We start from the raw sequence: 16,503 nt of genomic DNA, 5'->3' as shown, positions 1-16,503 counted from the left end.
GATCTCAGCAAAAAAAATAATGCATTCTGGGTGGGATTAGAGGGCTCGCTCCTGGCCGACACTCTGCTGTGTTTTCAAGCTCCAGTAGGGAACGCCCCATGAAGACGCATTTAGCATCATTTCCTGCACTGAGGAGCTCCGCTCATCAGTGGAAGAGGAGATTGGGGCACCACCGATTTCTCAACCCCCCGACGCGGCCCCCGGACTCCCCGCGCACCAACTCATCTATAAGAGGTTCCTCGAGCCACCCCCCTCCTCACATTGGCAGGGCACCCCTGGGCCCGATCCCCGGTGTGGGAAAAATGCCATCCGGGCACCTTGGCACTGCCAACCTGGCACCCTGACAATGTCCCTTCCTGCCTGGCAGTGCCACCTGGGCATCCCAGCAGTGCCAGGATGGCACCCAGGTGGCTGCCAGGATGTCTAGGTGGTACTGCCAGGGTGCGAGGCTGGCAGCACCAAGGTGCCCGGATAGCATCAGAATGCCAAGGTATCACCCTGCCCAGAGCCTTCATTTGAGCAAAGATCTTAACAAGTTCACAGCTTCCATGTTTAATGGCCCCCAACCTAAGGAAATCGTAGGGTGAGTGGGAGTTGAGTGGAGGTTAGTGCAGTGCGTGCAAGTCCAAACCTCTCCCACCTTTGTGGGTGGAACTGCCCGAAAGGAAAGCTAAGCCCGACTATTTCTGGAATATTTAGAACAAAGAACAAAGAAAAGTACAGCACAGGAACAGGCCCTTTGGCCCTCCAAGCACGTGCTGACCATGCTGCCCGACTAAACTACAATCTTCTACACTTCCTGGGTCCGTATCCCTCTATTCCCATCCTATTCATGTATTTGGCAAGATGCCCTTTAAATGTCACTCTCGTCCCTGCTTCCACCACCTCCTCCGGTAGCGAGTTCCAGGCACCCACTACCCTCTGTGTAAAAAACTTGCCTCGTAGATCTACTCTAAACCTTGCCCCTCGCACCTTAAACCTATGCCCCCTAGTAATTGACCCCTCTACCCTGGGGAAAAGCCTCTGACTATCTACTCTGTCTATGCCGCTCATTATTTTGTAGACCTCTATCAGGTCGTCCCTCAACCTCCGTCGTTCCAGTGAGAACAAACCGAGTTTATTCAACCGCTCCTCATAGCTAATGCCCTCCATACCAGGCAACATTCTGGTAAATCTCTTCTGCATCCTCTCTAAAGCCTCCACATCCTTCTGGTAGTGTGGCGACCAGAATTGAACACTATACTCCAAGTGTGGCCTAACTAAGGTTCTTTCCTTTCAATTAATTTCCTTTCATTGTTATTTTTCCCGGTATTCTGGATTGGAATCGAGCATGGGTTAAAAGGTGGCAGAAACCTCCTGAAGGTTTTTGCAATAAATTAAAATAAAATGTTTCTCAAAGATCCCAAATCTCAGGTCCTGGAATTGTTGAGGGTAGTAGAGTTTGAATTGAGGTCACATTCACCTCATTCAGTTACTGGGCAGTCTTCCCAGTGCTAAGTGGTCCTATTTGGTGTTTGCAGTGCGTATTGGAAAGGCATGGAAATTGGTTGGGATCCTGAGGCCTCCCCTCATTGTCACTTAAATGCAGCAATCAAGTACGAGTCAGCTGAGATCCCCATACACATTTTGACCAGTGGACGTAGGATCAGGGAATAAGTATGTCTGCCTCCCACCATATTTGCCCTTCTCCAAAACAGGTAGCCTTGTGAAGGAAAATGTAGCCCTAAGAATTTCAATAGAGTGGATGATCAGAAAGATCTTGGAATAGAGGTGTACATATCTTGAAGCAGAAGCAAAAGAGAGGTTAAAAGAAGCAAATTCGTGAGATTCTGGACTGTACTATGCACCACTATGTAAGGTAAGATAAAGTCAACATACTTGCAGATGACTATACGCTGCTTCCCCTTTGAGGGGGAGAGCTGACTGGTGATGATTTAACCTGAGGATCACCACACCTCAAGTGAGGGCCAAGATTGAGAAGGCAGGGCCTTCATATGGAACAGATATTCTTAAAGTTATCTTGAAATATTAGTTCAGTGGCAGCACTCCTACATCTGAGTTAAAAGTGGACTTGAGCCACATGAGAGTCACACATAATTTTAGGCTGATATGTCAGTGCAATACTGAGGGAGTGCTGCACTGTCCTTTTTCCATTAAATTTGACATGCCAACCTTGGGCGAGCAGACGGAGAGGCTGGAACTACCGAACAGACAGGAGCTCTGACTTTCACAAAATGTTTAGCACAGGGCTAAATCGCTGGCTTTGAAAGCAGACCAAGGCAGGCCAGCAGCATGGTTCAATTCCCGTAACAGCCTCCCCGAACAGGCACCGGTATGTGGCGACTAGGGGCTTTTCACAGGAACTTCATTTGAAGCCTACTTGTGACAATAAGCGATTTTCATTTCATTTCATCTCATTTTCATCAAAAACTTTCTCCGCAAGGAGACGATGAGGTACCCTAGGTCAACGAGAGACAAAATGCTGTGGTCGCATCGGTGCTCAAGAGATTGGGAACTATTTAAAAATCGCGTCTCAATCTCTCCCTGTTCTGAGGACCTTTGATGAACGAGGCTCCTCAGTACAGGGAATGTAACTAAATGTGGCCTTGGCCGCGCATTCCCTGCCGATGCCCCACATTTATCCGGAGTCGCGCTAGCATTGTGTTTTCAGAACACACAGCTAAACACACTCACTATGGGACATATTTGCTTTGATCACACCCTTAATCTCCCAAATGGAAAATTTTGCCTTTTATTTTACCTGCAGCATTTAGCTAATTCCAATGTGTTACCAATGAAATTACAATGTGACTCCACAGGTACATTACTAACCTAAAATGTGTCAATGCTGCCTTGACCAGTACAGCAGCGACCTGAGATGAATGGCAATTACTATACAAACCTCTAGGATATCTGGATGAAAGCGATGCCCAGTCGTGTGTGCATTGGCTTCAACAATGTTATCTCTCTGCACACTGCACCCAATACGCATGCTGATGTTGTCCAGCTATGTATTCATAACTTAAAATCATAGATAAAGCTAATACAATACATTTAACTTTCTTCAAATGCGGGAAGGTTTTTTTAAATGAAAATCAATCTGCCATCTGAAAAAGAACAGAATTTGTGGCGCAAATTTCAAAAAAATAATTTTTGGTGATATATATATAAATAAGATGTAATTAAAATTTTTAAGAACACAATAATTAAACAAATTCACTCTTATTCTAATAATGAACTGAACTCTTGAAACCGGTCAGTTGATTATAGGCAATTATTTTAATGGTTAGGCTAAGTTGGATCCGGCCTTCATTGCTTTTAACAGTTAAAATTATCACATTATCAAATACAAATTTCACCAATCCAAATAAATGGAAGGTAAAGCGGCTGCAAAATTCATTCAAGTCTTTAAAATATTTCAGTATGCTACATAAGGCTCAATTGCGACTGTGTGCTTCATATGAAAATAGCATTAAAATACAATTAGCATGGGGTTATTGAAATGTATAGTTAATAAATAAAACATTTTTGCGTGAAGCCTCAGAGACAACAGGAAGTTAATACTCCCAATTGGGAAGCCATCCAGCACTTATATCTTTGTTTAAAATTGGAAGCTTGGGTGTTATTTCTAGCTGAATACTATAGGACAGGTCATTGAATTGAAGTATTTTTAAAAGGCTGAGCATTGTTACACTTTAGATTTTTTAATCATGATTCTGTAATTCACGTTATCCAATTTATTAGGGCAGCACGGTGGCGCAGTGGTTAGCACTGCTGCCTCACGGCACCAAGGACCCAGGTTCAATCCTGGCGCCGGGCACTGTCCGTGTGGAGTTTGCACATTCTCCCTGTGTCTGTGTGGGTCTCACCCCCACAACCCAAAAAGATGCGCAGGGTAGGTGGATTGGCCATGCTAAATTGCCCCATAATTGGGGAAAAAAAAGAATTGGGCACTTTAAATTTTAAAAAGAAAAAGAAAAAAAAATTATGAAATTATCAACATTTCCAAACAATTAATAAAGAGAAATATTGATATGCAAACCATAATGTAACCCACCAAAATGCAGTCTTTTCTCTTCATTCATCCCATTCATCTCATCCATCAATTAATCTTAAAACACGGGGATTCCAGTTAATCTCAAATCTCTGCCAAATTGTGCACCATCTATGCTGATTCCGACTACTTTGTCTTCTCTTGATTTCGCACAGAATTATCAGGTAAATATCACTTCAAAGTGGAAATTACAACTATAATATTACTGTTGGTGAATTCCCTTAGTATTGATGTTATCTGATGTCAAGAAGCAACTGCATTCAGCTCACCTTAGTTTTGAAAAACAAGAGATTACTGTTGGTGCTTCTTGAAAGAGAATTAAGCGTATATGGAATGTCACTTATTTATTTTTTTGTGAAAAAATGTTGCTGAAATCTTGGGCGGGATTCTCCGATAATGGAGCTAAGTGTTGACGCCATCGTAAAAACCGTTGCGTTTTACGACGGCGTCATCGGGACCCCAGGTGCATTGATTCAGCGGCCCGCAAGGGGCCAGCATGGGCGCAGCGGGAAGCGCCTGAGGGAGCGGCCGCCGATCGGCCGCTGATACACGGGTTGCGTCATTAATGCGACTCCGTGGCAGCTGAATAAGATTCTCCCCCAACACACAGCCATCGCAGGCAAGATGGGCGCCAGACGAATCGCACCAAGTTTTAGAGACGACGAACTTGACACCCTCCTGGATGCCGTGGAGGAGAGGAGCATAGTTTTGTACCCCAGGTCCGGCCGCAGGACACAAGGCTTCATCGTTCGGCGTGTGTGGATGGAGATGGGTGCGGCAGTCAACGCAGTCGGGTCGGTGGCCAGGTCAGCCGGGCAGTGCAGGAAGAAGCTGCATGACCTACTCAGGGCCGCCAGGGTGAGTACCCAGCACTGTGCCCCTGGCACCAAGCCTCCTATCCTTCCACACATGTGACCCACCCCCCCTCCCAGGGGGATGGCCTCACCCCCGCCCTGACCCACATGGCTGCACCCACCATGCCAGCCGCAATGGCCGGGTGCCCTGTGCACTGATGCTATCGATGACCCAATCGCTGAGCTGCACGCGTTGGACTGTCTAACACTGTTGCTGCTTGTGTTTCCGCCCCCCCCAGGAGAAGTCCGCGCATAACCGCAGGGAGCGGGAGAAAACCGGAGGGGGAGCACCTGAACTGTGTCCCTGCACCGTGCCTGAGCAGAGGGCACTGGGCATCGGTGGAGGACCCGAGGAGCGTGAGGTTGCCGATGCCGAGATCGGAGACGCGCCACCAGCCTGGTTGTGGCCCCTCACAACAATGCCCCAGTTGGCAGCACCAGCCACGCCATCCTCCCACCCTGGCCCCGTTAGTGCCCCGCTCCTGGCATCTGTCCTTGCTGCCAGGGCCACCATTTGATGGCTCTGCCCTCACTGGGGCCTGCCATGTGATGTGTTAGGCAGGTAGGTTCGATGTGGACTGCACTCAATGCAGGGAAGCTAGAAACAGACGTCTAACACTGGAGAAGATCCAACACTGTTTTATTCAACGATAGAACTGATATACATATTCAGCTGTGGGTCGACACTATACTGAATTAGCTGGAGACCTTGTAGTAGCCTGACCAGACTTACTGGCTACCGCATGGTGTTTGCACTTGCTAGTTCGTGGACTCTGACTGTCTCAGGGACTGGGTCCCGAGAAAGCGGGAAACCTAGTGCCCTCTGGCTTTATAGTGGTAGTGTCCTGTCTGGTGATTGACTGCACTGTGTTGAGTGCTTACTGGTCATCCTGTGTGTCAATCACTGCCTGTCTGCATCTCATTATATACATGAGTGGATATTATGACACCATGAGTGGCCCTGGGCCCGGTGGGTGCTGCCAGTTGGGTGGGGTGGCCAGGGAAGGGGTCGGCACCCACCCATACAGCCATGAAGCCTGCACTGACCCAGTGCCCAGGTTGGCTGCCCATCAACATGGCCACCGTGATGGGGTCCGTTGCGTGGGCAGCACCCTGTCATGGTGGATGGTCTCCGGCCGCTCAGCCTGTCCCCCTCTTCCAGACCCTCTCCCAACCCTGGCAGGCCGCTCCCTGCCACCCCGCAATGGCTAAGCCGTGTCCCTTTCTGGAGCCCGTGGTCCCCCCACGCCAACCCCTACCTCCTCCCGCCGTTGCAAACCGGCTTCATGAATTTGCATACGTGGTTAGAACCATGACGTCAGGACTTCGGCCCATCCAGGGCGCAGAATCACAACGGCCCCGGAGAATCGGCCGTCAGGGTACCTCACGCAATTATCTGGGCCGCGTGGTGGGCGCCACGATTCTGGCGTGTTGGGGGTTTCGGAGACTCGAAAATCAACGCCAAACTGGTGTCAACGCCAATTTCGGTGTCGGAGCCGATTCTCCGGCCGATCGCGTTCGCGATTTCGTTGCGAAGCTGCGGAGAATCCAGCCCCTTATCTGAGCAATGCCACCAAGATCGACTAAAGGTGAATATAAAGATGAAAAAGACCATTGCTATTCATGTGCAAGTTGCTATAGTCACCAAAGGACAATAGGCTGCTCTCCCCTTTTGATGGAGAGCTGACTGGTGGTGATTTAACCTGAGGGTCACCACACCTCAGGCGAGGGGGCGAGGTTCAGAAGCCGGGGTCTTCATGGACAACCTTAGCCGGTGCGGGAATTGAATTTGCACTGTCCACGAATGCCATCCAGCCAACTTATCACATAAACTGAAAGTCAATGTTCACCTGCACATTTCAGAATGGTGCGATTCATGTTTGGGTTAAATTCTATCACGTTGCTAATCTCAGCTATGCTGCTGTTGAACAAAAGGAAAATGAGAGGGAGAGTGGCCACTAGACTGCTCTCAGATGGTATTCAGGAGCACAATTAATGAGGACTTGTTGGCAGTTCACCAAATATTGTTTCACCTCCACATAGCATTAGCCCCAGAGTGAAAAATTTGTAGAAATTAGCGATAAATTGCTTTCAAACAGACAATCAGAAATTGGAGAATGTCTGGTCATAATTTTGTTTGTGATTCATGTCATAAAAAGGTTCAGCGCAATAATCAGCCATGGTCTTACTCAATGGCAGAGCAGGTTCCAGGGGCTGGGTGACCTTCTCTGTTCCTATTATTTTTGGTATGTTCTTATCACAAGCACCAGTTAACAAGGGCAGGACGGAAGACATACAAAACTATTTTTTTTAATTGAAATAGATTCACAGTTAATTTAAAAATGAAAAGATAGGAGACCAAACTAGAAACAATCAAGTTGAGGGTCTTGAAGGAGACATAAATTTAAATGTAAGATTTAGAAAGAGCCTTGGCAAAACTCTTTATTCTTGCACAGAGTTGTGAGGCTGAGAAACTGAATTCCAGAACTGAGGCAGAAAATATTTCAATGTTCCAGATTTAATCGGTAAATGAAGGAAAGGCAATTGAAGAGATCTGATAATAGGATTTTCCTGGCGAGCAAATGCTGACAGCAACTGGCTGGCCCGAATGGCTTATTTGCATGTCATAAATTTTATACATTTTCATGTATTTTAATGGAGATTGTTAAAACTCTTTATTATGTGTCCTCTGCAGACAAGGAAAAAAGGAACTTCATTCAGTCAGTTAATTCTCCTCTCCAATCTTATCAGCTTGAGTGTGATCCAAGGAACCAGCCCTGTATTTCAATCCATTTCCTACCACCAATGGAAGCTCCAAACCCAGATTATCAGTACAGCAACTATTTTCACAATTGTACTAATAGAAATACGTTGCTCTCCAATTAGTACTTCCCATTATTTGTTCATGTAGAATGTACATCCATTCACATATTGCCATATGCTCTGTGCACCGGTAGTGATATGTGATGTGGGGGAGGAAAACAGAATTGGACATTCTGTGTTCTCCCTCAGTGTACCCGAACAGGCGCACTCGTGTGGCGACTCGGGGAGTTTCACAGTAACAGTGTTAATGTAAGCCTACTTGTGACACTAAAAAAGGTTCTTAAAAGAAGGCTGTGAAGGCCAAATCACTGAGTGTCTTTAAGACAGAGATTGACAGGTTCTTGATGAAGTCGGGAATCAGGGGTTCTGGGGAGAAGGCAGGAGAATGGGGACGAGAAACATATCAGCCCTGATTGAATGACAGAGTAGAATCAATGGGCTGAATGGCCTAATTCTGTTCCTACATCCTATGGTCTTAAACCGTATTTTCCTGATCCCGGGACCTCCATTGGGGTTATAACACCCCAGCGACCGCAACGCCAGGGAGGAAACATGCCAGTCGGGACTTACCTGAAGAATGTCTTGGGCTGTCTCGAGGCTACAGAATAGAGGCTGCCAGTGACCCTGGACCATGGAACACCACAACAGTGTGCGTGGGGGGGGGGGGCATCAATCAGATCAACCTTCCAGTTTCATTGTTATCTTCCAGCCTCAGAGTGTTCCTGAAGATGAATCTTCTTTCTTCAGGAGGTCCATCTTCTTTTTTTGACGGTGGGTCAGTGATGTTGGTTGCCTCTTAAATATAGTACCTAAAAATGACAGCGGGACATGCGCAATAATGTCCCCGCCGGGGAATAAGACATTATCCCCTGGATGCATAATTAATGAGGTTGGTGCCAGATGATATGACCTGGTTTCCTGTCAGCCTCCACAGTTGGAAATACTCCTTGTCCCCATGCCTGTCCCGCACCGTCCTAGAACTTAGTCCCAGATGGGAGAAATCCATCTCTTGCCCCTCTTGAGTTTGTTGATTTAAGCAAGCAAAGAGGGTACAGAGTGATGCTAATGTCAAATAATGGGAAATAAAGAACACATTTCTACAGGTCATGTAGAGACAGAACTTGTTGGTCCATAACATCCTAGTTGCCTAGCGTCGCATTTAGGAGATACCACAACGATGCGCTGGGGAATCCCTCTTGGAGGTTCCCACATGAGGGTTTACCCGGCAACTGCCCAGAAGTGCTAACTTCCTCTGGACAATTGTGCTAGTTTGACCCAGATAGTTACTCTGAAAGAGTGAGAAGGAAAAAAAACACTTCACCCTCCAGAGAAACTATTTAAACACCCAGATTGTGATCTATTTTGTGGGTTCTTATATTGATTACAGATATCGGCACTCTTGTTTTAATTTTCTGGATTTCAATGTATTTTGTTTGGAATATTAGATGACTTACAATTGAACTCATTTAATCCACCTAAAGAGCAACATTCCCCTTGTAATAGACAAGGAATATTAACTTCAGATAGAGACTTTTTACCATTTTTGTTCAATATTACCAACTATTTTTAAAACCACAATATTGTGCATTGGAAATGTTATGGGCTGCTCACCATTCACTCCTGCCCACTCTTAAAATATATCTGGAAGAATTCCAGGAACTCAATAATGCCACAGTATACTTCCTCATCCTGTGAAGAATTATAAATTTAAATGTATCGCAAAACGTCAAACACATAAATATCTTCTCCAGATGCATATCTAATGCTGTCCAATAATTTACAAGTATTTTGTAGAAGCAAATATCCATTAATAAATGTTGTGATGCAATGTAATGTGCGGCTAAGATGATGTTCCTGCCTGCCACATATCAAAATGTCAACTACAGGAATTGAAACATAGCTGAAAGCTAGATTGAACACTAAGCTGACAAAACATGCAAAACCCACCCTTACTGCATCAGTACATCAGAATATATCACACAAGGTCAAAAGTGTGGTTTCCCACTAGGAAAGCAATTACGTTATTAATCACTTCTGCTATTGAGATTGAAGAGTACACACATCATCCTCTTGTTAATTGTTGGTTTCACATCCGTTTCACACTTGAATTGCAGATCAAACTGATTGAGAGCAACCCTCGAGAGTTTTAGAATTGTCTGTATCTTTCTCATATTAATTTCTTTTTGGAAAAGTGAGATGCAATTAACTTTTAAGTACAGATAAGAAATGGTACTACTGCAAACTAGCTACTTACCTCCTCCCAAATTAATAGCTACCTCTGAACAGACTGTGTATGGTTTTACTTCCCTGAAGTATAAAATATTTTTCAGGATAAAATTAATTAGTCAATTTTAAAACGCATTTCAATCTGAAAGACACAATATATATATTACAGTTATTTTATGAGGGATGACAGGGTTCATTGTTACATCCATCAGTTGATTGTACGGTCGCATTACCATGGACTGATGCTATCTCCCAACAACTCCCCAGCCCCCCCCCCCCCCCCCCTCCCCACCACCACCACCACCACCACCAAATCTCCCCAACATACAGATCATACAGATATTTTCTATTGATGGCGACATAGTGGCACAGTGTTTCGCACTGTTGCCTCACAGCGCCAGGCACCTGGGTTTGATTCCGGCCTTGGATGACTGTGTGGAGTTTGCACATTCTCTCTGAATCTGCGTGGGTTTCCTCCCACAGTCCAAAAATATGCAAGTGAGGTGGATTGGCCATGCTAAAATTTCCCCATAGTGTCCAAATATGCGCAGGTTAGGTGGGGTTACAGGCTTACAGGGATAGGGTGGGGAAGTGGGCCTAGGTAGGGTGCTCCTTCAGAGGGTTTGTGCAGACCCGATGGGCCAAATGACGTCCTTCTGCACCGTAGGGATTCTATGGATTCTATCGATAGTTTGTTTATATCTTCAATTTTTTTGCTTTTTTTACAATATCTCATATACGTAAAACCTCAACTGTGACAGTTGTATATCAAAGTTGTGCAATATTGGCAGTAAGGACTCAAAAAGCAATCACATCATCTTTCATGTGTGATTGATAATAAAACTAGAATTATTTAAGATGCCTTCATTACTGAAAAAAATTCATACTTTTCGCCACTCCGGTCGTGGTTCAACCACTCAAAACAACTGGTTGCACAAGACTGGAAATTTAATTCACACATACTTCATATACTAGCTTGTAATTATGTTCTACAAAGCAGCAAAACTTGTGTAACTGGTGATAATGTGAATCATCCTCATGCCCCAAATTGGAAATGCAATCTAGTTTATCAATTTAAGAAGCTTAACATTTTAAAATAAAGTTTTTAAGTCTTCCTTTGTAATAAATAGGGAAAATATTCTCAACTAATTTCAATAAATAAAAATGTTTGAATACTATTAATTCACTGAATATGTCGCGACAATATTAAAACACTTCCACACCTCCAATCCACATATACCTGTTAAATTTACAATGATCACAGACTATCTTATTGAATACACTTCACAAGAATATAGGCAAAAAGTATAACACAAACAGAGCAATTTCTTGTGACATATTTGGTCGGGGTAAATTTGGTAGGGCGGCACGTTAGCACAGTGGTTAGCACTGTTGTTTCACAGCGCCAGAGTCCCAGGTTCAATTTCCGGCTTGGGCCACTGTCTGTGTGGAGTCTGCGTGGGTTTCCTCTGGGTGCTCCGGTTTCCTCCAACAAAGATGTGTTGTTAGGTAATTTGGACATTCTGAATTCTCCCTCCGTGTACCCGAACAGGCGCCGGAATGTGGCAACTGGGGCTTTTCACAGTAACTTCATTGCAGTGTTAATGTAAGCGTACTTGTGACAATAAAGATTATCAAATAAAGATTATCAAGGAAAGTAAATGATATGTTGAATGGGAAACCAATGATAAGGTTGCTCAGAAAGTGCAATGGTGTTTCCCTTTATTATGTGACAATATCCTGTTGACGCTAAGATACATGAAGAATGTTGATAGATTGTATCATTCACGTGTTCTTACTTACAGGCAAGCAAAGATAACACATGGTCAGAGATTTGTTCTATTAATATTCTGCACATAACCGCTGCTATCTGCTATTAGCCTCTGCAAACAATATCCACATCATTAGAGATAAATTTAGCATCAAGCAACAGCTGCTGTTAAAAATTGATTACTTGCTCACAGAAAGTGAAAATCACACTAATCCGATGGTGTAACAAATGTCATACATCTGGAGGCAAGCAGCAGAAATTGCATCCACATTCTCAAGCTTAATTCAAATTAATGGTCCCATTAAAGCAATAGGAAAATAAGCTTGATTTTGTTTCCTGATATAGAAGCAAAATACTGCGCACACGTTGAAAATTTAAAACAGGAAATGATGGAAACACTCAGCAGGCCAGGCAGTGGTTGTGGAGAGTTAACGTTTCAGGTCAATGACCTTTTATCAAAATAATTTGTGTCATTCCAGGGCTTGAGCACAAAAATCAGGTTGAATCTCCAGTACAATATTAAGGAGATGCTGAACAAATGGAAATGCTGTCTTTTGGACGAATCATTAAACCGATGCCCCACCAGCCTACTCCAGTGGAGGTAAAAAGTCCATTGGCACGAGTATCTCCAGTATTTTGATCAATATTTATTCCTCCAATCGACATCACAAAAATTGATTATCTAATCATTATCAATTTCTCCTTGGCAGAGTTTGCTGTGTGAAATTGGCTGTAATTCTAGAATTACAAAAGTGACTACACTTCAAAAGTACATAATTAGGCATACAGCACTTTGAGAAGTCCAGTGACTATTAAAAGTGTTGCAAAATGCAAAGTTTTCTTTCCTGTTTTTATTATGATTTAATTCTGTTTTCTCTGCATGTTGCCATAATTATGGATATTCTTAGTTCACCACACTGCCAATTTTGGCAATTTATAAACTGAATGATTCTGTTCAAAATAAAACTATGACTATCCTTCCACAAAAGCTAGAATTAACATAGTCAAAGAGCTTTTTAATTTATAGTTGTTTTCCCAGTTACATTTTAGCAGATGATTTGCAATGTTACGCAATTCTCTTTCAGGCATTTGTTCCCAGAGCTGACTCTGTTCTTTTACCACCATATTTTCTCCTTTGATTGGACTACAGAAGAATATACGTCCATTGATACCATTCATCTTCCTGCAACTCATCAAATTAGTCATTTGTGATGATGTGAGTTCAAATGGTGACTGCCTTGCAGCATTATCGGCCGTTAGGGCCATTAACATCCAGACCTGACCTTGCCTTCATCAAATGTCTGCAATGCACCTTTCTGGTAGGCAAGCTGAAAAGCAATCAGGGTTGAAACCGGATTAATTTCCCCTTCCTAACCCAAGATCACCTAGGGCTGATGATCCCGGATGATCCCAGGAATGGTAGGCCTAACATACGATGAACGTCTGAGGATCGTGGGATTATATTCATTGGAGTTTAGGAGGTTGAGGGGAGATCTAATAGAAACTTACAAGATAATGAATGGCTTAGATAGGGTGGATGTAGGGAAGTTGTTTCCATTAACAGGGGAGACTAGGACCCGGGGGCACAGCCTTAGAATAAAAGGGAGTCACTTTAGGACAGAGATGAGGAGAAATTTCTTCAGCCAGAGAGTGGTGGGTCTGTGGAATTCATTGCCACAGAGGGCGGTGAAGGCCGGGACGTTAAGTGTCTTTAAGACAGAAGTTGATAAATTCTTGATTTCTCGAGGAATTAAGGGCTATGGAGAGCGGATAAATGGAGTTGAAATCAGCCATGATTGAATGGTGGAGTGGACTCGATGGGCCGAATGGCCTTACTTCCACTCCTATGTCTTATGGTCTTATGGCAATGGCATCATCTACTCCTCAATCATGATCAATTAATCAGAACCGATCTGGTCTGTAACTGCCTTAAACCAATTGAACCAAAGAGGACAGCATAACAATTTAAAACACTCTTTAATATTATCCATTTCATGCTAGGGCATCAATGTACTGATGCAACAGTGCAATGTGTTGTGCTGAATAGCACACGGACTTGCGATTTTGTACAAATGTTCACCGTTTCTGATAGGGCAGAGAAACCATTAGCAAAGGTGAGAGCTTTTTTTGAGGGTAAACATAGAAGGGACAGCTCAATCTGATTTTACCTGACTCAAGAGTAGCATTCACAGTAAACTCAAACCTGGTTGCATACTGATCCCCTTCTGACCAAGAAGTGGTGAATGGCATTGGCAAACAGATGCAATAAAATTAAAAGAAAATTGAGAAAGACGAAGGGACAATACTTGGGGCTGGATTCTCCACCGCTTGGCGCCAGTAGGAGAGTTCCTGGTGCAGTGGAGAATCAGGATCGGGGAAAAAGTGGGATCAGAGCTCCGAGTTTGATGCTCTGGTTCCCCACTGCCGACGGCATCGAGGTCCCACTTGCATCCTATTAATGGGCTGGACACCGTATTCACCATGCCTCTGGGATTCACGCGGGTGTGGATTGGTACAAGTATTTCCAAGTGTGGCCCTGGTGCAGTGGACCCCACGGTGGATCAAGGGGGTAAGTATTGAAGGGAGGTGCCCCCAACATCCAATGGAGGGCTCCCTCCCCTATAATGCAAATTCTATCCCCCCCACCAGAGACCTCCCAACAGAGACCCGCCCACCAGAACCCCCCACCAGAGACCCCCATCACAGAGTCCCGCTAGAGGCCCCTCAACAGATCCCCCCCCCCTACCGGAGACATCCACCAGAACCCCAACAGACCCCCAACAGGGACCCACAAATCATGGAACCCCCCAGTAACAGGAACCCCCTTTTCAGAGAACTCCCCCACATCAAAGAACCCACCGTAACAGTGGACCCCCCATAACAGGGAACCATCCTTATCAGAGAGCTGACCATAACAGGGAACGCCTCCATATTAGACAACCACCCCCATACATCAGTCACCTCTGCCTGGAAGCGAAAGAGCAGTCCAGGCAGAAAGGGTGAATAAATCACTGTTTTTCACTCACCTGTGCCTTATTCTCAGACAGGTGTCTAGAAAGCAGCAGCTATTACTACATAAAATAAATAAAACCACATCACAAGGCTTTAGACCCCTTCAGATCCTTTGATCTGCAAGACTTCTATTAACTTCAAAGAGGAATAGCTTTTAGTAGCCTGTAATTGACAACTTCCAGACAGCCAGTTGTCTGGATTGATTATTTTAATTTCCCTTCATGGTTTAATGTATCTCAAATACCCTGCTGACTAACTGCGATGTTTATAAACATCTAGGAGCTAAGTGCTTCACTTCTTCTTCTTCTCAACAGAATGTACTTAACTGCTTTTTATGTGGCCATGAGCTGTCAATAATATCTAGATGATTACAAATATTGTCGAGGGGCAGGGTTTGCGTTGCGAAGGCGAGGGGGCTAGCCACCGAACCTCGCCATCAGGCCGACCACTAAAAATTGTGGCTTGATAGTGGGATTCCCAACGGAATCATTTGTAATCTCCACCATGCATAGATTTGCATGGCAAGGGCCACTGAATCGCTTCTAGGTGCCACTCCCAGTGCCAGGCCAAAACAGAAGCAATTCAGCTCTGGCAGGAGAACACAGTCTCCTGTAAGCTGCACCCTGTTCTTGCTGTTTGTAGTAGATATGCTTCCGAGACTGTGAACATCCACTTACTTGTTTAATGATTGAAGATTCTTGAAGCAGCATAATTTGTAAATAAATTACAAAGATTACAGTAAATCTTCAATGAAATTTGTTGCACACAGGCAAATTGTATTACGCATCACTCGGAATTGCGATGGGCTCATGTTTGACTTACTTTCAAAATATTACAACCAGTATAAATTATTTGTCAGATACATTTTTTCTTGCTTTGTGTTACCAGCAGAGGAACAGATAGGGATAATTCCACTGACGATGGGTAACATTCAATGATTATGCAATTGGAGCTATTCCAATTTAAAAGGTTAAAAAGATTATTATATTTTGGGACTGTGTCTTTAATTTAAGACCAAATTAAGGGGCTCATGTGACCTGTTCTGAAGCCAGCCAAGCAGCAAATCTGGGTAGTTTGCTTGTTAGAGATTAAAGAGGGCCCAAATTGTTTTACTGAAAGAAGGTGCAAGTTGTTTACGTTGTTTAGCTTGTATGCTAACAGTGGGTAGACTGGGAGTCTCCAAAGTCCCAAAAAAGTGTTGAGAATGTTGAGTTGTAAACATTTGTGCTTTAAACGGTCCATTTACTTCCAAGGCAAAAGAGAGCCTCAAGAATAGCTGATCAGCATTTATAGCTGGATACATGTGAATCGCATTGCCATAGAAACGGGTTTGAGAGTGGAAACGTTTAAGACATCTTTGAAAACACACAGACAAGGTTAGTCTGCCGGGATCCGGGAGAAGGAGAGCAGCTTTAGGCAGTAAGATAAATAGACATAAGCAGTTAAAACAAGGCAGGAAAATTTGCCTACCTTCTGCAAAAGGAGAATCTCTGAGGGAAAAAATTCACTGTGAAAGACAGTTCTGAATTTAAAAGCTCTCAAGCTGGTAAAGTAAAAGAAGAAACCCTTGGGAGCTAAGACTGCCTGCAAGGTCATTGAATGTCTACTTAGAGGACTGTGTAATTTTCAATTGTGCTAAAAGAAAAAGAAGAACATTGCTTTTTTTCCTTTATTCGTTCCTGGGATTTGGGTGTTGCTGGTTGGGTCAGCATGTATTACCCATCCCGGAGGGCATTGCAGAGTCAACAACATTGCTGTGGGTC

At 44.2% G+C, this 16,503-nt stretch overlaps 1 protein-coding gene across 10 annotated transcripts in view; it reads right to left on the bottom strand.

Annotated features, from left to right (window-relative positions):
- The window catches only part of chl1b (cell adhesion molecule L1-like b), a 1,336,546-nt gene that overhangs the window by 962,971 nt on the left and 357,072 nt on the right, over positions 1–16,503 (bottom strand). The window contains exon 1 of one of the 10 annotated variants that reach the window (XM_072472187.1): positions 9,986–10,041. The exons of the other annotated variants lie outside the window; for them this stretch is intronic. The gene's annotated coding sequence lies outside the window, so the exon portion shown is untranslated. Of the gene's footprint in view, positions 1–9,985; positions 10,042–16,503 lie in introns of those variants that run through there. 10 annotated transcript variants of the gene reach the window in all.

The sequence above is a fragment of the Scyliorhinus torazame genome, chromosome 13 (assembly GCF_047496885.1).
Source record: "Scyliorhinus torazame isolate Kashiwa2021f chromosome 13, sScyTor2.1, whole genome shotgun sequence".
In the NCBI taxonomy this organism is placed as follows: Eukaryota; Metazoa; Chordata; class Chondrichthyes; order Carcharhiniformes; family Scyliorhinidae; genus Scyliorhinus; species Scyliorhinus torazame.
The sequence above is the reverse complement of the archived record's forward strand: the minus strand, read 5'-3'. Positions and strand labels throughout refer to the sequence as shown.